We start from the raw sequence: 16,885 nt of genomic DNA on the forward strand, positions 1-16,885 counted from the left end.
AAAAGGAATATTTTCTTACAGATTTGTTGGAAACTGGCAGCGTTTTCTAGGTAGTTCCGAATCTCCAGGCTTACTCTCTAGTTGCCTCAACTATACAAATACAATGTTAGAGACGTGATAATTCACAGTAACGTTTGCTGGGGGTGAGAAACAAGTGATTATATTGAGACTTTTTAACTAGTAATTTAAATGCACTTTGATGGCATATAAACTAATACCAGGAGAATAAAATCCCATGCTAATTCCTGGTCATTTTCTTGGTCCATATTTCCCAGTTTAAAAGAAGTCTAAATTCTTTTTGAAATCTTTCTTTTTAAAGAAATGGAAGTGCTGGGGCTGGAGAGATGGCGCAGTCTGGAAATAGTGCTCGTCACATAAGCTCTAGGGCCTGGGGTCAGGTCACCAGCGCCCAGATGGAAAACGCTGGCACAGTTGGAGGAGACAGGCGCATCCCGAGTGCTCACTGGCCAGCCAGCCTAGCCAGGATGCAACCTCCGGGTTCAGGGGGAGACTTTTCATAAAAAAAGAAACAAAAGAAGGAAGGAAGGAAAGCAAAGAGGAAGGAAGGAGGGAAGAAAAGAACAAAGAAAAGAAAAGAGGTCAAGGGTTAACCGGAAGGCCTTTAACCTACACACACATACATACATACATCTACACACACACACACACACACACACACACACACACAAAATCAGGAATTTATGCATACACTATGCACATAAAAGAGAAAAATTAGGTGTTTAAATCTAATTCATTCCATACCTAGAGGTCTTTTAAAACAGTGATCAAAAGAGCAAGAGGTGCCCAGGTGAGGAAGGGCCCCACACTCGGCATCCTGGTTTACTCGCTTTACTGTTTACCGTGACTAAGATAGGACATTCCCCTTTTTATAGGGGCTATTTTTCCGTTTTGTCTCTAAGTGTCACCAGTCCCTTTTGTTGTAGGGACTGCTGCTTTTGCAAAGAAGGCATTTTAAAGTCAGTTTGAATGTGGTAAGAAAGATCCAGTCCCCTGGTTGTCACTTGCAGCCCTGTAAATGGAGAGTGCGCCAAGGGGGCCAGCCATCAGTGGAGTGAGCCTTCCATTAGGTTTGTGTGCAGAGCTGGGGTCCCTAGTGGGCTCAGTCCGCCCACCACTTTTTGTACAGACAGAATCAAAGAAGCCAGAAGAGGAATTAAGTGTGGCAGAATCCACGCTAGAATCCCACCACATCCGGTGTGAACTGCACTGTGCACCCTTCTCTGTGCATACACAGCCTGCAGGGTCACCCCAGGCAGGCACCCCCAAATCAGCTCTCTTACTTCACTGGCCTTGGCAGCCTTAGAAGCAGCTTGGCCTCCGCTGCTGCTCTTGGCCCATTCTTCAGCCTGCCCCTTGCGTTCCCATGGAGTGCCGCTCTGGCTGCCTACCACACACACTCCCTGAGAGAGTCATTCACAAAGATGCCCTCGTGGGGGGAGCTGGTAAGTCAGCTGAGGAAGGTGAGCAATCACACCAATCAGTGGGGAAGAGTCAGACACAGTGGGAATGACATCAGCAGAGTAATCCCACTGGGATTAATACAAATTGATCCAGTATGGTTTTCCTGGAAATTCCAGCTCATTCCAGGCATGCGTTTATCCGTAATGGAGAGGGGGCAGGTGTTTTTCAGGCCATTCAGCAGCAGAGGCAATTAAGCCTGGTTGGTCAGAGTGTCACAAACAAGCAAGCTAACAGTAGAGCTTCCCATATATTCCCCACGTGTGACACGCTTAGAGGAGTTTCCCTTTGAACAGTCTTTCAAAATGTCTTCATTTAGATTGGGTGGGGGAAAACATAAAGACACAAGGACAGTGTAAAATGGGGATTATTTCATAGAAAACCTTCATTTTTTTTTAATGTATTTTATGTTCTGCCATTTTGTGAACACATTTCTGTTTCTTAACAATCAATTCATCTCAATAAACACATGCCACCCCTGTGTTCATGGGCGAATGCTCCTCTTTCTTCCGGGTGGCCAGAAGTTGTACGTGTATTTTACTAAGGATAAAATTACAAGCATACACACGTACCTGCTGACCAGTGGGGAGAGGGGCTTCAGAGGGAAAGGGTGACTCTGAGGGGCCAAGCCTATGAATAACTGATGTAAAATTACTATAGTTTATTTTTTTAATAATTCATGTTGGAGTTTTTCTTATAAAATATTACGTTTACAATTACAGATGATTCGAGGGTAAAAGCTGCAAAGAGAATTATTTATTAATAATTTAAATCTTTCCGACCTTAATACAAAATAAAAATTCTTGCTTTATGGTCTTTCAGAGGCTGCATTTGTAACTTCGTTATGAACATTTTTGTGTCACTAGCTATTATACCATTCTATTTATTTAAAGTGCAAGCACTAATTCCCCACCGGTAAGACATAACTTCAACATTTCTTCCTTTATAATAACTGTTCTTGTACCTGAATGTTTGTGAACACAGGTTATTTTTTAAGGGCTTCACTATGTAGACCAGGCTGGTCTTGAACTCACAGAAATCCCCCTGCTTCTCCCTTCCAAGTGCTGAGAGTAAAGACAGGCACCACCATGCCCTGCTATTTTTTCCTCTTTTTGGAACAAGAACTTTTTAAATTTGTTTCTCTTTGGGTTTTTTTTTTTTAATTTAAATGTCGTTATTGTGTAAATGTGGATGTCAGAGAATAGCTGACTGCATTGAGTCCCGATGCCTGGCTCTGTTTTCTAAATCTGTGCTGATGTTTGGAATCATAGCAATCATAGACCAGTAGTCCTCACCACCCCTGCCCTGACCCTGATCCATGTCTCTCCAAACCATGTGCTATCGTCCGATGTTCCTCCTCTGTCTCCCCAACCAGAAACACAAGCTCCATAGGAAGGGTTTTGTTCACCACCTCGGCCCTCGTTTGAGAGCATTGCCTGGCTTGGTATTGTTGGTGAGTGAGCAGCTGGGTGGACGTTGGTGCCTGTCACCCCCAAGGTCTGCGGAGGAATGGACTGTGAACAGAGTCTTCAGGAAGAGGGAAGTGGTGAACTAGTGTGCTGGAGAAGTGGCTAGGAGAAGGGGGAGCGTTGTGTAGCCACTAACCTGCCTGTTAGTGGTGCCTGTGGTGAGGGCCTAGACTAATATGGTGGCAATAGAGAGAGGAAGACGGGAAATCACCCAAGCCAGTAGCATCAAAGCTCATGTAGGGTCAACCAACCTCACTCTGTCACCTGGCCAGGCTGTGACACCTGAGCTCACATTCCTGTTGGACCCTCTGCTCATGCCCTGACCGGTTCTGTAACCTCGTTCCCGCCCACACATGGCTCTTGAGGGACAGTCTTTCTCTAAACAAAATGTCAGTCAGCTACTCACTTGTGCAAATAAACCGCCATTGGTTTCCCTTGTTTGGTTTGGCTCTGTAAGACAAGATCTTACAATATAGTCTGCCTGGCCTGGTACTCCCTATAGCACAGGCCAGCCATAACCTCACTCACAGTAATCCTCCTGCCTCACTTCCTTAGGGCTGAGATTACAGGTATGCACCAGGCACCTAATCCTGGGTTATGCTTTGGTTTGTCCTTTCAGTCATGACATGGTGGCGCATGCCTGAAATCCCAAAATCCAGGAAGCTGAGGTAGAGGTCTGAGGCCAGCCTGAGCTACACAGCAAGGCTCTGTCTCCAAAGAGTCCTCAGTTCCCCACCACCAACAAAACAAACAAAAATTCTTTCCTCTTTCTCATTCTTCAACTCCCATTCCATCCCATGCTGAGAGAAAGTTCAGAAGAACCCACACTCAAGATGTATATAAACCACTCTCTAGCCCACACACAAATAAGACTGTTAATTTCATACTATAAAATGATTAATATTTGGACTTGAGTACTTTAGACAGTTTTTCTAATGATTTTACTTGTCTACCATTTTTAAAATGTTTAGGTTTTTTAAACTATTTTTAAAACACAGACAATGATGGAATCTGTCTGTTGATACGTCTTCTCTAATTCCACCGGGGACAGGCACCCGGAGGCATTTTCCAACCTAGATCCTGCCAACCAAGAGTATATCTTCCCATGTCAACATGTATGAATCTATTAGCGCTGGCGCAGAATACCCCATTGTGTGTGTGTGTCTCTGTGTGTGTCTCTGTGTGTGTATGTGTGTGTGTGTCTCTGTGTGTGTCTCTGTGTGTGTCTCTGTGTGTGTGCGTGCGTGCGTGCGTGCGTGTGTGTGTGTGTGTGTGTCTGTGCGTGCGTGCGTGCGTGCGTGTGTGTCCCGCATCTGCTGCTCTGCCACAGGGCTCGGCCGCTCGGGGAGTCAGAACACAGGAAGTTGACCATACTTAACCTATGATGTTGCTGGGCTGGTGTTGGGCTGTAGGGAAGCCCGGGACTCTGCTCCAGGGGTGGGGAAGCGCAGTCTGTGGCAAGGGACACAGCCACAGCTGGCTCAGGGGTCCCTGGACCTGCAAGGAGACTGGGGCCGTCGGGTTCTCAGGCTCTCAGGCATCCAGGTGGCACTGGAAGAAGAGCTGAGAACAGAGTGGGGGCCCACGGGCTGGATCTAGTCCAGGGCTGAGGGGGAAAGAGGGGAAGCTGCTGCTTGTCCCGCGAAGAGAGTCCTTGGCTTGACGGTGGCGGTGGCGGGCTTGGTTTGGCCTGTCGGCACTGCAGCTGGGAGCGCAGGGAGGCCTTCTATGGGAGATTGGACAGCGGTGGCTCTGTAAGTGAAGGCTTCTCCATGGCTCCCCACTGTGTATCCTGACGAAAGAGGCAGCCATGGCTTTAAGACATTTATTGTCATGGCGGAGAGTGGATGGGTAAAACTGTACCCCAGTTCTCAGGGTGGGCCTGAGATTAAATACCTTTTGCAGGAGGGGTATCTGGGAAGGAAAGTTCATTGACTAAGCCCTTCAGGCCTTAGCTACCTCATTATAATGGAGATCTTGAGCCTATGTGGCAGTCTCGTCCTCTACCTGTGAAGGGGCTTGGGGCTTTGCCCTTATGTGACTGATGGCCACAAATCTATGGAGGGCTGCGGCTAGTGGCTAGTGACCGGCCTAGTTTCCTGGGAGTCAGGTGAAACGCCTACTGCCCCTCAGGGTCACAGGGATTTATAGCCTTTGCTCAACTGGGAACCAGGATGCCTTTCACAGTCCCACACGTGTGAGTATACAGATGTGAGTATGTGTGTATGTGTACAGATGTGTGTATGCAGATGTGTGCAGGTGTATGCATGTGTGTACAAATGTGCGTGCAGATATGTATATGCAGATGTGTGTATGTGTGCATGCATGTGTGCATATGCCGATGTGTGTAAAGATGTATGTGTGTATGTGTGCATATAGATGTGTGTATGTAGATGTGTGTGGGAAATGTGTACTGATGTGTGTATGCAGAGAAGTGTATGCAGATCTGTGCATGTGTGTGCAGATGTGTCCATGTGTATGTGCAGGTGTGTCATAACATAGCGGGTAGCAGTATGAGCTCTGCCTGTCTTGTAGTGCTGCTTCACCAGCTACTAAGAGACTTTAGGCAAGTTTCTTAATTTCAGTGAGTGTCATTTCTTCATGTACTAAAAGGGCAAAGTAACAGAACTGTCATGAAGATGAGATAATTTGTGGAAGCCTTGGAGCCTTCCTGCTACCCAGCAAGTGCTTGGTAATGTTCCATGCTCTCCTCTTCCTCCTCCTTTTCCACTTTCTCTTCTTCCTCTTCTTCCTCCTCCTCCTCCTCCTCCTCCTGTTCCTCCTCCTTTTCCTCCCTCTTAGTTGACTTGTTTCCAAGTTTTTGCTGTGCCAGAGGACATGTTGTGATGAGCATCCTGTACATACATGGTAAAATATGTTGTGGGGCTGGGGAATGGCTCCATAGGAAAGCTCTCACTGGTCATGCATGAGGCCTGAGTTCTACCCAGCGCCCATGTAGAGCTGTGAGCAGTAGCATGCATCTGCAGTCCCCGCTCCTACAGTGAGATGATGAGAGGCAGAGACAGTGGATGCCCCAGAAGCTCATGGGACAGCTAGCCTGCTGACGCAGCAATGGGCAGTGAAAATACCCCGTCTCAAACGAGACAGAAGCCGAGGAACGGCATCCAAGGTGTGCTCTGACCTCCACACGTGGGCCGTGATATGTCCTCCAACATAGACACGCATACATAGCATACACACACACACACACACACACACACACTCTCTCTCTCCACACACTCTCTCTGTATCCTCTGTATGTGCTCTGTATCCTTTAATTCCTGAAGAAGAGGAGGTTCTTGGGTCAAAGGGCATATGCTTACAAATGTTTAAAACTGGTGTCCCAAAGTACACCTCTTACCAGCAGTGTAGGGAGCCATTCCCACCTCACCTCGGCCGTGGCTACTAGCATGTTTCTGAATGGTTGCCACGCTTCGTTACTTTGATTTGCTTTTCTTTAAATATGAGTCAGGTTAATGCCTTTATAAACGTAATGTTTGTATTTTTTCACAAACAATGATAAACTTCTTTCATTTTCCCTTGCTTACTTTTCTGCTAAATCATCTCTTTATTGCTTTTTTCTGAGTCCGCAATGCCTTAAAAATAAGAAGACTGACATCAGAAACAGTTACTGTGAAAGTCAGACATGACTGAGTTAGTTACACACACTTACGTCGTGTTGTAAATAGTTTAAAGCTTCTGCTCGTCTCCGTGTCTGGAGCATCCCCACCAGCCCTTCCTGGGTCATGGCCTGTGCCTCTGTTGCCTTATCCCCTCCTGTTCCCCTGCTCCTTCCTCTGGGCTAGTTCCAACGCCAGGCTCAGTGACTGTCACAACGGCCTCACTGGTAGAAGTCTCCGGGGTAGCCTGAATCGCAGCCCTAAGACATAAAGCACCCGCTGGATCTTGTGACACCTGGAGAAGAAGAGTGCTAGAGCAAGCGTAAGCAGGCTCTGTGTGTGGATAAGCCAAGATGCTCAGGCCTAGAACAGAAAACAACTCCCCCTGCCCCCTCCTCTGCTCGCACACACTCGTGTGGTCGCCACCAGGAAAACTTAAGAACTGTGAATGGAGCTTTGCGGTGCCTACGCGCCTGCCCCTTGGGATTCTCCCAAATGGGAACAGTGATGATGAGAGTCTGGCTGTCATGTGGTGCTGTGAGCTCTGTGTCTGAAATGACTTGCATGCCCTTAGGGAGGTCTGCCATGGTGTATCCCAAATACCCACATGCACCTGCTTCATTCTCCCATGTGTCTTCATGGGACTGGGTCTCCTCTGAGAATGAGAAGATTCAGGGAGTTCAGTAGGTCACCCCAGGCACCCACAATGCTCTGCTGTATGGTTCACTTTGTCCGACTGTGGTAGGGTTATTCATATTTTTGCCTTGTGCATCTGTAATCGCATCATTTTTACAATATTGTCAGGGTCCTCACTGAAGGCAAAAACTGCCTTTTTTCCCTGCCACCTGAGTGGCCTGAAGTGAGGCTATTGAGATCCATTGGATTTGCCCCAAAAATACTTTATGGTCAATGTCTGGATACGGAGCACCTCCACCCAGCTGTATGCACTGTTAGGAGGCAGTCCTGGGAATCTGACGCCTATCTGCGTGTGCTTTGACTTCTGACAAAATGCCATAGAGTCCCAGAAGCCCCTGGAAAATGGACTTAGAGGAAGCCAAGAATGTCACTAGTCCCTGCCTTGCAGACAGATCTCTGTGGCTATTGTCTGAGTGAACCGTTTTCCAAATGAAGAGGGAATGCCCTTCCCTAAAGTTTATCTGTTTCTAGGCAAAAGGTACTGTGTGTGTAAGCTCAAACACATTTAAAAAAAATGGCAACTTAGAAAAAAAACAAATAAGAAAATGAAAATTCTGAAATGACCCTGTTGCCCAAAGCAGTTTAATATTTAGAATGGATGCCTTTGACTGAGTAGTATATTAAATACCACCCCATGCTCAGTGGGGCTGTGTTGTACAGTATTCCATGTAGCAGTCATGAGGTTCTTCAATTTTTACCTTTTTTTTCTACTCATTGGTGGGAGTTGGGTGTGTGTGTGTGTGTGTGTGTGTGTGTGTGTGTTTGTGTGTGTGTGTTCACGTGGGGTGCTCATGAGTGTGAGGGTACATGTACTTGGGTATGGGTACTTTAGTGACCAGAGGTCAACCTCAGGTGTTGTTTCTCAGCCACCATCCACCCTGTTTTTTGAGGGCAGCGTCTCTCAACTGGACCTGGTAATCACCAATTAGGTAGGCTAGCTGTCCAGTGAGCTCCAAGGACCCACCTGTTTCTGCCTCCCATTGGTATCATAAGAGTGCACCAGCATGGCCTGCTTTTTGAAGGGACTGTGGAATTGAACTTGGGTCCTCATCCTTGCACAGCTGAGTGGCCTCCCCAGCCCCTGGCTTCCTGCCCCTTTACTCCTTAAAGTCCATTGGTGTAAAGGTCAATCCTCCTTTTCACCATGACCTCACAGAGTGGAGGTGGGACTTAAGCTTATGACTTACTTCACTGAATGCTTTGCCAAGTGTCTCACCCTCTAATGAGGAAAGCACTTCTCCCTGCCTCCCTGCTGACCAGTGCCAGGGTCTATCTCTGCACCCAGCACCAGTGATCCCAGATTCCTGTGTGGCCTCTAGGTCCCTGGTGGTGTTTACTGCTGGAGCCGATGGTTTGGTGGCTCCGCTGAGTGCTGGCCCCACGCTAAATGTTCCAAATCTGTTCACTCTCAGTCTTTGCTGTGACCCAGTGAGCTAGGCGCTCGCACCCCTGTTCTACAGCGAGGAAACTGAGGCTTGGAGAAGTGGGATGCTCGGAAGTTCCCAGCTGTTAGAGGCCAGGCAGATGGTCCACATCTAACCTTCTGACTCCGCATCTCTCTGAACGCGACAGAGTGACGCCTTCCACTCCATCCCTGGAGGCCGGTTCCATGGGGACCCCATGGTTGGGACACTGTGGGACGGATGCTGCATCTCTGAGCAAGCAGACCTTTCCCCTGCTCCAGTGCCGGACAACTCTGAAGGTGCTCCCACTACAGCTACCCAGAGGGGGATGGGAAGCCTCCAGGAGCCTCCGCACTCTCTCCATGGGAGGCTGCCTGGCTGTGAACAGCACTTGGTGTCAGAGGGAGGCCACCAGCCTTAACAGGCCACATCTATTTTCATTTACCTTCTGAAAGAAGATTAAGGAGAAAATTCAATTTTGCCTAATGCCTGCCCCCAAATGGCTAATTTATATGCTAATTAGCAAGATAGGGATCGATGAAACTGGTAATCAATATGATATTCCAGGCACCAGTAATGAAACTCATTTGGGGATGCACTCCTAGTGGAAATGAAGCAATTAGGCAGAATAAATGCGGCAGCTCGGGGAGCAGGGGCTCCATATTGCCCTTGCCGGTTAGCCCCTCTCTCGCTCCTTCCTGCCCACTCCAGGAGAACCACTCTCCACTCAGGCTCTTCATGGCGCCATACTTGGGCTTATTTCTCTCCAAGGGCCAGATCTGGCACTGTCCCTGTGGCTCTGGAGGGGGAGAGGTGAGCAGCTGCAGAAAATGACAGTCCCAGAAAAGCAGAGGCAGGGGAATGGTGCTAGATGGAGCCGCCTGAGCATGCAGTCAGGGCTGCCATGCCTGCCGAGTTTGCCATATGTTTATTTTTATTCAGTGAGAGGTGCGTTAAGCACACACTCAGATGCTTCGCAATCGTCTCCGTTTCAAACGTGTCACCTCACAAGGCTACAGGTTAAATGAGACGTCCTGCAGAAGAAGCAGGTCATAGTTTCCACAATTCAGACATAGCCTGACTCCGAGGGAAGTCTTGCTTCAGCCTGAGTTTGGTCATGAGGTTTTATGGCGGTACTGGGGGTTGGGGAGGGTGACTGCACTGTGGTCATCCTGGAGATAGAGGAGCCTAATGTTTCTCTGTTTGCACTCATCGACCAAGACTGCCAGCAAAATGTTCTCTCTCCTTGTGCCTGTTCACAGAATCACCTAAGAGGTTTCCCCCAATTCCCTATGAAAATGTGCAGGTGTATCAGAAAGTCGATAGGCTTATGCAGCAGATATTAATATATCCTATCTAAAGTCTAGAGCTAGCATCTTACCAGATTAGCTCCCCTCATAACCATCAAATCATCCATCTGTCCATTCATCAACACCCTCTCTTAAGAACATATTTCAGCCAGGTGGTGGGCAGGAGGCAGAGGCAGAAGAACCTCTGTGAGTTGAGGCTAGCCTGGTCTACAGAGCGGCCAGCCTGGTCTACAGAGCGAGTTCCAGGGCTACATAGAGAAAGGAAAAAACAAAACAAAATGCAATTTCAGACTAAGCTGCAGAACTCTGCGCTGTTCATTCCTGAACAGTTCAGCAGAGTTCAGTATGTTTAGGTTCTTTTCTTTTGAAGTAAAATTTACAAATAACAAAGGACACTGGCCTGAAGAGCCTCGCCCTCTGAGCCTGGCAGGTGCTTAACAAGGAGTGATGATCACCAGGTCAGGATCCCTCCATTGCTCTCAGGAGCCACCACTGCTTTGAGTCTTTTCCACAGAAGCTCGTATAAGTGGAACATCTGTGCTTTTCTTTGTGTTGGCACATTCAAAAACCCTCTCAAAATTATAGTCCGTGTGGTCACCCTAGTTGCTATAGAAGACTAGAAGTTAATTCTGTGGAACTGTACTTTTGTCCCACAGCAAACTAGGATGACCATAGTTAACAGTGATTCATTCTGTGTTCTAAAAAGTACCTCACAGGGAGAATTTTGAATATAGGAAACAGTAGGTTTCTTATTGAGGTGACAGTCCTACTAGTCACCTTGATTTGACATCGTATATCAGAAGTGTACACTGTACCCCATAAATGTGTGTAATTACTACATGTCAATTACACGGTTTTAAAAATTGAAATTGCCGGGGCTGGGGATTTAGCTCAGTGGTAGAGCGCTTACCTAGGAAGCGCAAGGCCCTGGGTTCGGTCCCCAGCTCCGAAAAAAAAAAGAACCAAAAAAAAAAAAATTGAAATTGCCACTTACTGGTCCTTTCAAAACCATTAATGTACCTGTGTTCTCTCAATTGTTACAGTGTTTTTAGTTAACTACTATACTACCTGTGTGTGTGCGCACGTGTGAGCCACCAGTCGGTAGGTGTTCAAGAATGCCAGAAGATGTCAGATTCCCCTGGACTTAGAATTATGGGTAGTTTCGAGCCACCTAGCATGGTTCTGGGAACTGAACTTGGACCTTCTGACAGACCATTGCCATGCTCTTAACCTCTGATCCATCTTTCCAGCCCCTGTTATAGTTTTCTTGAGATTCTGCCATGTTGAGTAGATCAGTTTGTTCATTGGTGAGCTTGTTCCCTTGCATAAGGATACCACACGGTTGTGTTGTTGTCATTGAAGCAGCTGTGGGTATATTTGTCCAAGACTTCTCACGAGAATCTGTTTTCACGGTGCTTAGGTAAATTGCTAGGATGGAGTTTCTGGGTGATGGGTCGTTCTGCATGTTTAGTTTTTCTAAGAAATTGATGGTTTCATGGACAGTAGAACCATGGTTATGGCCACTAGAAAGGGCATAGGAAGGAGCCGTGGAGTCGTGGTATAGATAGGAAAAAAGATTTTAGTGTCTCACAGCGTACTAGGACGACCATAGTTAACAGTGGTTCATTCTGTGTTCTAAAAAATACCCCGAAGGGAGAATTTTGAATATAAGAAACAGTAGGTTTCTTATCGAGGTGACAATCCTATTAGTCACCTTGATTTGGCATTGTATTTCAGAAGTGTACACTGCACCCCATAAATATGTGTAATTACTACATGTCAATTACACGGTTTTAAAAATGGAAAGAAGTTGCTGATCTCTTTTCTGAAGTGACCTGTTCTATTTCTCAAAGATTTTTAGGCATTAATGCCTCTGATGTCTGAGGAGACATCTCAGTGGGCAAAGAGTCTTCTGTACAAGTATGAGGGCCTGAGTTCAGATCCCAGCACCCTGATAACAAGCCTGGCGTGGTGCCCATCTATGAACTGGGGGAGGAGAGCACGTGGCAGAGGCAGCCTATTCACCAATCACCTAGTCAAATAGAGGCATTCTGGGTTCAGCCAGAAACCCTGCCTCAGGAAACAGAGTGAGGAGGATGAAGGGAAAAGGGGATGAAGAAGATGTTCAACTCAGCATGCACAGACACACACACACACACACACACACACACACACACGGGCACCCACATGCACACGTACACAAATATGTGCACATGCATACATAATTCACACACACATAGTTACACACACTGGGGGTGGGGTGTTACTACCCCTCCCTGGAAAAAGTTTTTAAGATTTGTTTTATTTTTATTTTGCACTGTGTGCCTGGCGTTGCCAGAAGAGGGTGCCAGATTCCCCGGAACTAGTGTTAAAAATGGTCGGGAGCCACCATGTGGGTTCTGGAAATCAAATCTGGGTCCTCTGCAAGCGCAGCCAGTGCTCTTAACCACCGAATCAACTCTCCAGAAAGATTCTTAATGAAGCGATTGGTTGGGGGAGTGCATCCAGGCCTAGGCGGTTCCAGCATGCTCACCTGTGGGTTCTCATGCTCAGTGATGCTGAGGATCCTTGAGGTCCCAGCGCCTGAGTCAAGTGACAGACCTAAATGTGTCATCAGTTTTGAAGGTTCTTTTTTTTTAATGATCTTTTTCACTTTGAAAAATAGCTTCCTGTCGCTGTTCCCCTGTTTCGTTTGTTGTCTCTTTTACTGTTGTAAGGTCATAGAGCATTCTAGAATTTCTGAGACCACAGCAGAGCCTTTACATCCAAAGACCTGCCTGTTAATCCCGCGTTTTCACACTTGGCCTGTGTCACTCTGGGCATGTTACTCGTTGACGCCCTTTCTACTATGGCTCCCAGAGTTATGAGGACAAAAACAGCTGACTTGGAATTTTCTGGAATTTGAAGAGTAGAGTAAGACTAGAGTTTTCCACCAGTGGACAAAGGTGGATTCTTCGGTGCCAGCATCTGGCTGTGAGGCAGTGGTCATGCACAGGTTGGGGAACTGCTGCCACCTTCTTGGAGTGCGGAGGTCTCAGGGCTCATGAATGTAGGAAGGAACCACATCGCTCCACAGACCGCCCCACTGCAGCTCTGCCTTGCGGGGAAGCAAGCAAGGGGTCTCGGGGTCAGTGTCTGTGGACCAGATCAGCAGCTTTTAGACCCAGGGTCCAGATGGCTGCTGCTCAGACATTCTCCCAAGTTTTTGGCCCCAAGAGTGTCTCTGCAGAGTTGCGTTCTCTGTACCAGGCAGAAGGGTGAGGGTTGAGGTCAGATGGCCTGCACTCACACACATGTGCCTGGCTCCAGTAGTCCCCCTCTGGGTTGGTTGTGTTCTGTAATGTGTCCCCTGAGAAGACAGACTAAGCAGCCTGTGTTACCCTGCAATTTCTCCAAACTATTTGCATGAAATACTGCAGACAAAAAGCCTGGCTCCTGATTGGCTGTTGCTAGGTAACAACATAATCATCAGGAAATTAGGCTGTCCTCCCCCCCCCCCAACCCAGAGTATGTGTGTGATTGCAGCGTTGTGCAGGAAGAGAGAGGGAGTGGAACAAAGAGAGATAAATGGGATGGTCTTGAAGGCGGGGACACCACAGCCACAACCTGCACCCCACGGTAGGACAATCTGTTTTGGGTTGAGCTCTCTATGCAGTCAAGCCAATAGTGGTTCATTTCCTTTTTCTGGTTTTTTTCCCCTCGTTTTTGTTTTTATTTTGTTTTTGTTTTTGTTTTCCCGTAAGAACAACAAAGCTGTCAGGGCCCTGCAGACATCAGGGACAGAAGCTATGGAGGTGACTTTGACACGTGAGGTGATTTATAGGTGCAGAAGGTGGTGTCTCATGTGCAGATGACTGAGGGTGAACAAGGGACTGTGTCTGTAGAATGTGACTAGAAAGGGAGACTCCATTTGCGTGCCTTTAGAGTGTCTGCGGAGAACAGAGCGTGGGAATGTGCATGCGGATGAGGCATGTGGCCGAGACAACAAGCGTGCTGCGTGCTGCGCAGGGTGCAGGGGAGGCCCTCGAGCTGAAGTTTGGAACTGTCTCTTTAACTCCACCACTGTCCTGGCATCATGCACTCCTTGAGTTGCTCCTGCCCATCTGCCAGATTAGACTTTGCAGGTAGATGAAAGACGTGTGTGTGTGTGTGTGTGTGTGTGTGAGTGTGTGTGTGTGTGCGCGCGCGCGCATATACATGTGCACCTGTGTATGTTTGTGCATGTATGTGCACACACAACTGAAGCACCTAGTTTATTGTCAAGATTGTGTCCAAACATAACAGTGGTAGAGCCTGGCCAGGGTACAGCCGTTCCTGGCTGCTTCCACAGTTTGACATTGACCATGAAGACCTGGAATGCCTTCCTTTTCCCTCATGAAAGCCCCTGGTGGCTTCCCCACCTCCCTTGCCTTGTCCTCCTCCTCAGTTCCCCAGGAAAGACCCTACCCTTCCACTAGATCCTTTGGAGCCTTGCTGCATCCCTCATTGGCTTGCTAAGACCCGAGGCGAGCTAATTGCCTTTTGCCGTTCATTGTCTACCAGATTAATGACTTCGTATGTGTGTGGATTCCCACAGCGTCCTCTGTGGATAGCTCTGTGCACTCACCATGACTTCTTTCCTTTCTCCCCACCTTCTCTCTGAGCATATCTGACTTTTTTTTTCAAAGAGTCCTTATAATGTATATGCTAAACCAGAAGAGCTGACAGGTCAAAGGATACAATCCTAGGCACATTGCATAGGAGCTGTTCTGTGGGCGTGGTTTAAATATGCAAATTTTTAGAAGACAGACAGGATGAGTGCCAACAACCCAGATGTTGAAGGGAAGATCCTCACACACACACACACACACACACACACACACACACACAGAGCCTTGCGCCTTGCCCAAATAGACTCAAAGTCTTCCTGGGAGGGGAGATCCATCCTTAACTGCAGGGCTCACGGCCCCTCTCTGGTGTCTCACTAAGCATCTTACGGCGACTCCCCTTACCTCTCAGGTGTCAGTTCTTCATCCCAGTTTGTTCAGTTTGTCTTGGCTCTTGGAGGCCACACCAGAAGTCTGGGGGTGGGTCTAGGGCTCTAACTCTGGCTGATTTTGCTGCATGCTCAAGTCTATAAAACTGCTATGGATCAGAAAGTTTACTCTTTCTGTCACTCCTAGGCGACAGAGCCCATTCAGCCTATCTCAGCTCTAAACTAACGGGGTGATGTGTAACAACAGCCTGAGCTCCCCCTGGGGTGATCCTTCCTGGATTCCTGCCTGAAAGACCCTCCTAGACAAAACTTGAGCTGATTGAACTAAAAGTTATCTTGCACACCTTGTGGAAAGCCTTCGGACTAAAAACAGACTGTATACTTTTACATGGAAGGCAGCCAAGGGAGAATATACAATACAGGCTGCATGTGCCCTGCAAAACTTAACTTATATACTATGGCCCTCTGTGGGGAAAAAAAACAAGTACAAAACCACATCAAGGTTTCTAACCGCTGGTACACCTGTAGATTCATCTTGCTTCGCACCTTCTGTGTTCATTTCCTCAAGAGCAGAGTCAGTCACTTTGATTCCTCATCCGGTACCAAGTACTTAATGAGGGTTCAATACACCAGGAAACGATGGGTAGTTAGTGTGAGTGAGTGAGCTGGTTGGATGGTCCATGAAAGGAATCAGCTCTTTTACTTGGCCCCACCTGTGATAGGAATGATTGCCTCCCCTCTAAGTAAACTGGGAACATCAGAACGTTCACACTGAAAGAATTTCCTCTTCTCTTTATTAAGGAAGACCAGTTAGGGCTTGCCCACATCTTTAAAAACAAATAACATTAGCCTTTAAAACAGCCTTATGTGGCAGAGCTATAAGCTGGAGGAGCATACAGCTTGCTCAGTTGGATTCCTGGTGTCCAGAAAAGTGTCTTCAAAAAGTCACATAGCAGCAGTGCTGCAGGGATGTCCAGGGAACTGCATCTGCGGGGACCACTCAGCTCTGCTCAGACAGCTCCTCGGGAAGAAAAGCAGCCTCACTGGAAACTGTCCCCTTTCCTCTGCTTCCTAATCTCTCTCTCTCTCTCTCTCTCTCTCTCTCTCTCTCTCTCTCTCTCTCTCTCTCTTTCCATTTTCATCCTGGAGACCTCAGTCCAAACTAACTACTTGTGATTTAAAAGTATGAAAAAAGAAGTAGGGTAGAGTTGTAATGGTAAGAAACTGGTTCTACCCCGTGGAGTTCATTCTCCTGCAGTTGGTAGGGAGGGCACAGGAGTCCAGGAAGCTGGAGGTAAAGTGGTCTCGGTAAAGCCAACTGCTATGCTAAGGGAAGAAAGGTTGGCAGTCAACAGTAGACCCCAGGCTTACTGGGCATGCAGGAATGTTAATTGCAATTAAACACTTTAACCTGGGACAAATGAGTATGAAGAGGCTTGAGCTACAAATTCTGAAGTATTTACTTGCTTAATTTTTTTAAAAAGAATTATTTTTTAGTGTATATGAATACACTGTCACTGAGGGCATCAGATCCCATTACAGATGGTTGTGAGCCACCATGTGGTTGCTGGGAATTGAACTCAGGACCTCTGGAAGAGCAGTCGGTGCTCTTAACTGCTGAGTCATCTCTCCAGCCCCTATATTTTACCTTTTGAGGCAGGTTCTCCTGTATCATAGGTTGGCAATGGGCTCTCCGTGGCCAAGACAGTTCATGGGTTCTGGGGGGTGAAACCCAGGGCTTTCTGCATGTGAGGCAAGCACTGTGCCAAGTGAACCACATCCTCGGCCCTCCGGGATCGCTTTGGGGGCTGTGATCAACAGGCATGAGGAGTTACTGGGGCAGAGCAGAGCAGGAGAAAGCCCCTTCGGAGAGCACCCCAGAACAGGCTGAACGAGGAGCGCATACCCAGATCAGTGTGGTGGAGCCTTGGGT

At 47.6% G+C, this 16,885-nt stretch overlaps 1 protein-coding gene across 7 annotated transcripts in view; it reads left to right on the forward strand.

Annotated features, from left to right (window-relative positions):
• The window catches only part of Phc2 (polyhomeotic homolog 2), a 98,665-nt gene that overhangs the window by 20,681 nt on the left and 61,099 nt on the right, over nucleotides 1-16,885 (forward strand). The window contains exon 1 of one of the 7 annotated variants that reach the window (XM_063287536.1): nucleotides 13,498-13,595. The exons of the other annotated variants lie outside the window; for them this stretch is intronic. The gene's annotated coding sequence lies outside the window, so the exon portion shown is untranslated. Of the gene's footprint in view, nucleotides 1-13,497; nucleotides 13,596-16,885 lie in introns of those variants that run through there. 7 annotated transcript variants of the gene reach the window in all.

The sequence above is a fragment of the Rattus norvegicus genome, chromosome 5 (assembly GCF_036323735.1).
Source record: "Rattus norvegicus strain BN/NHsdMcwi chromosome 5, GRCr8, whole genome shotgun sequence".
Taxonomy (NCBI): domain Eukaryota; kingdom Metazoa; phylum Chordata; class Mammalia; order Rodentia; family Muridae; genus Rattus; species Rattus norvegicus.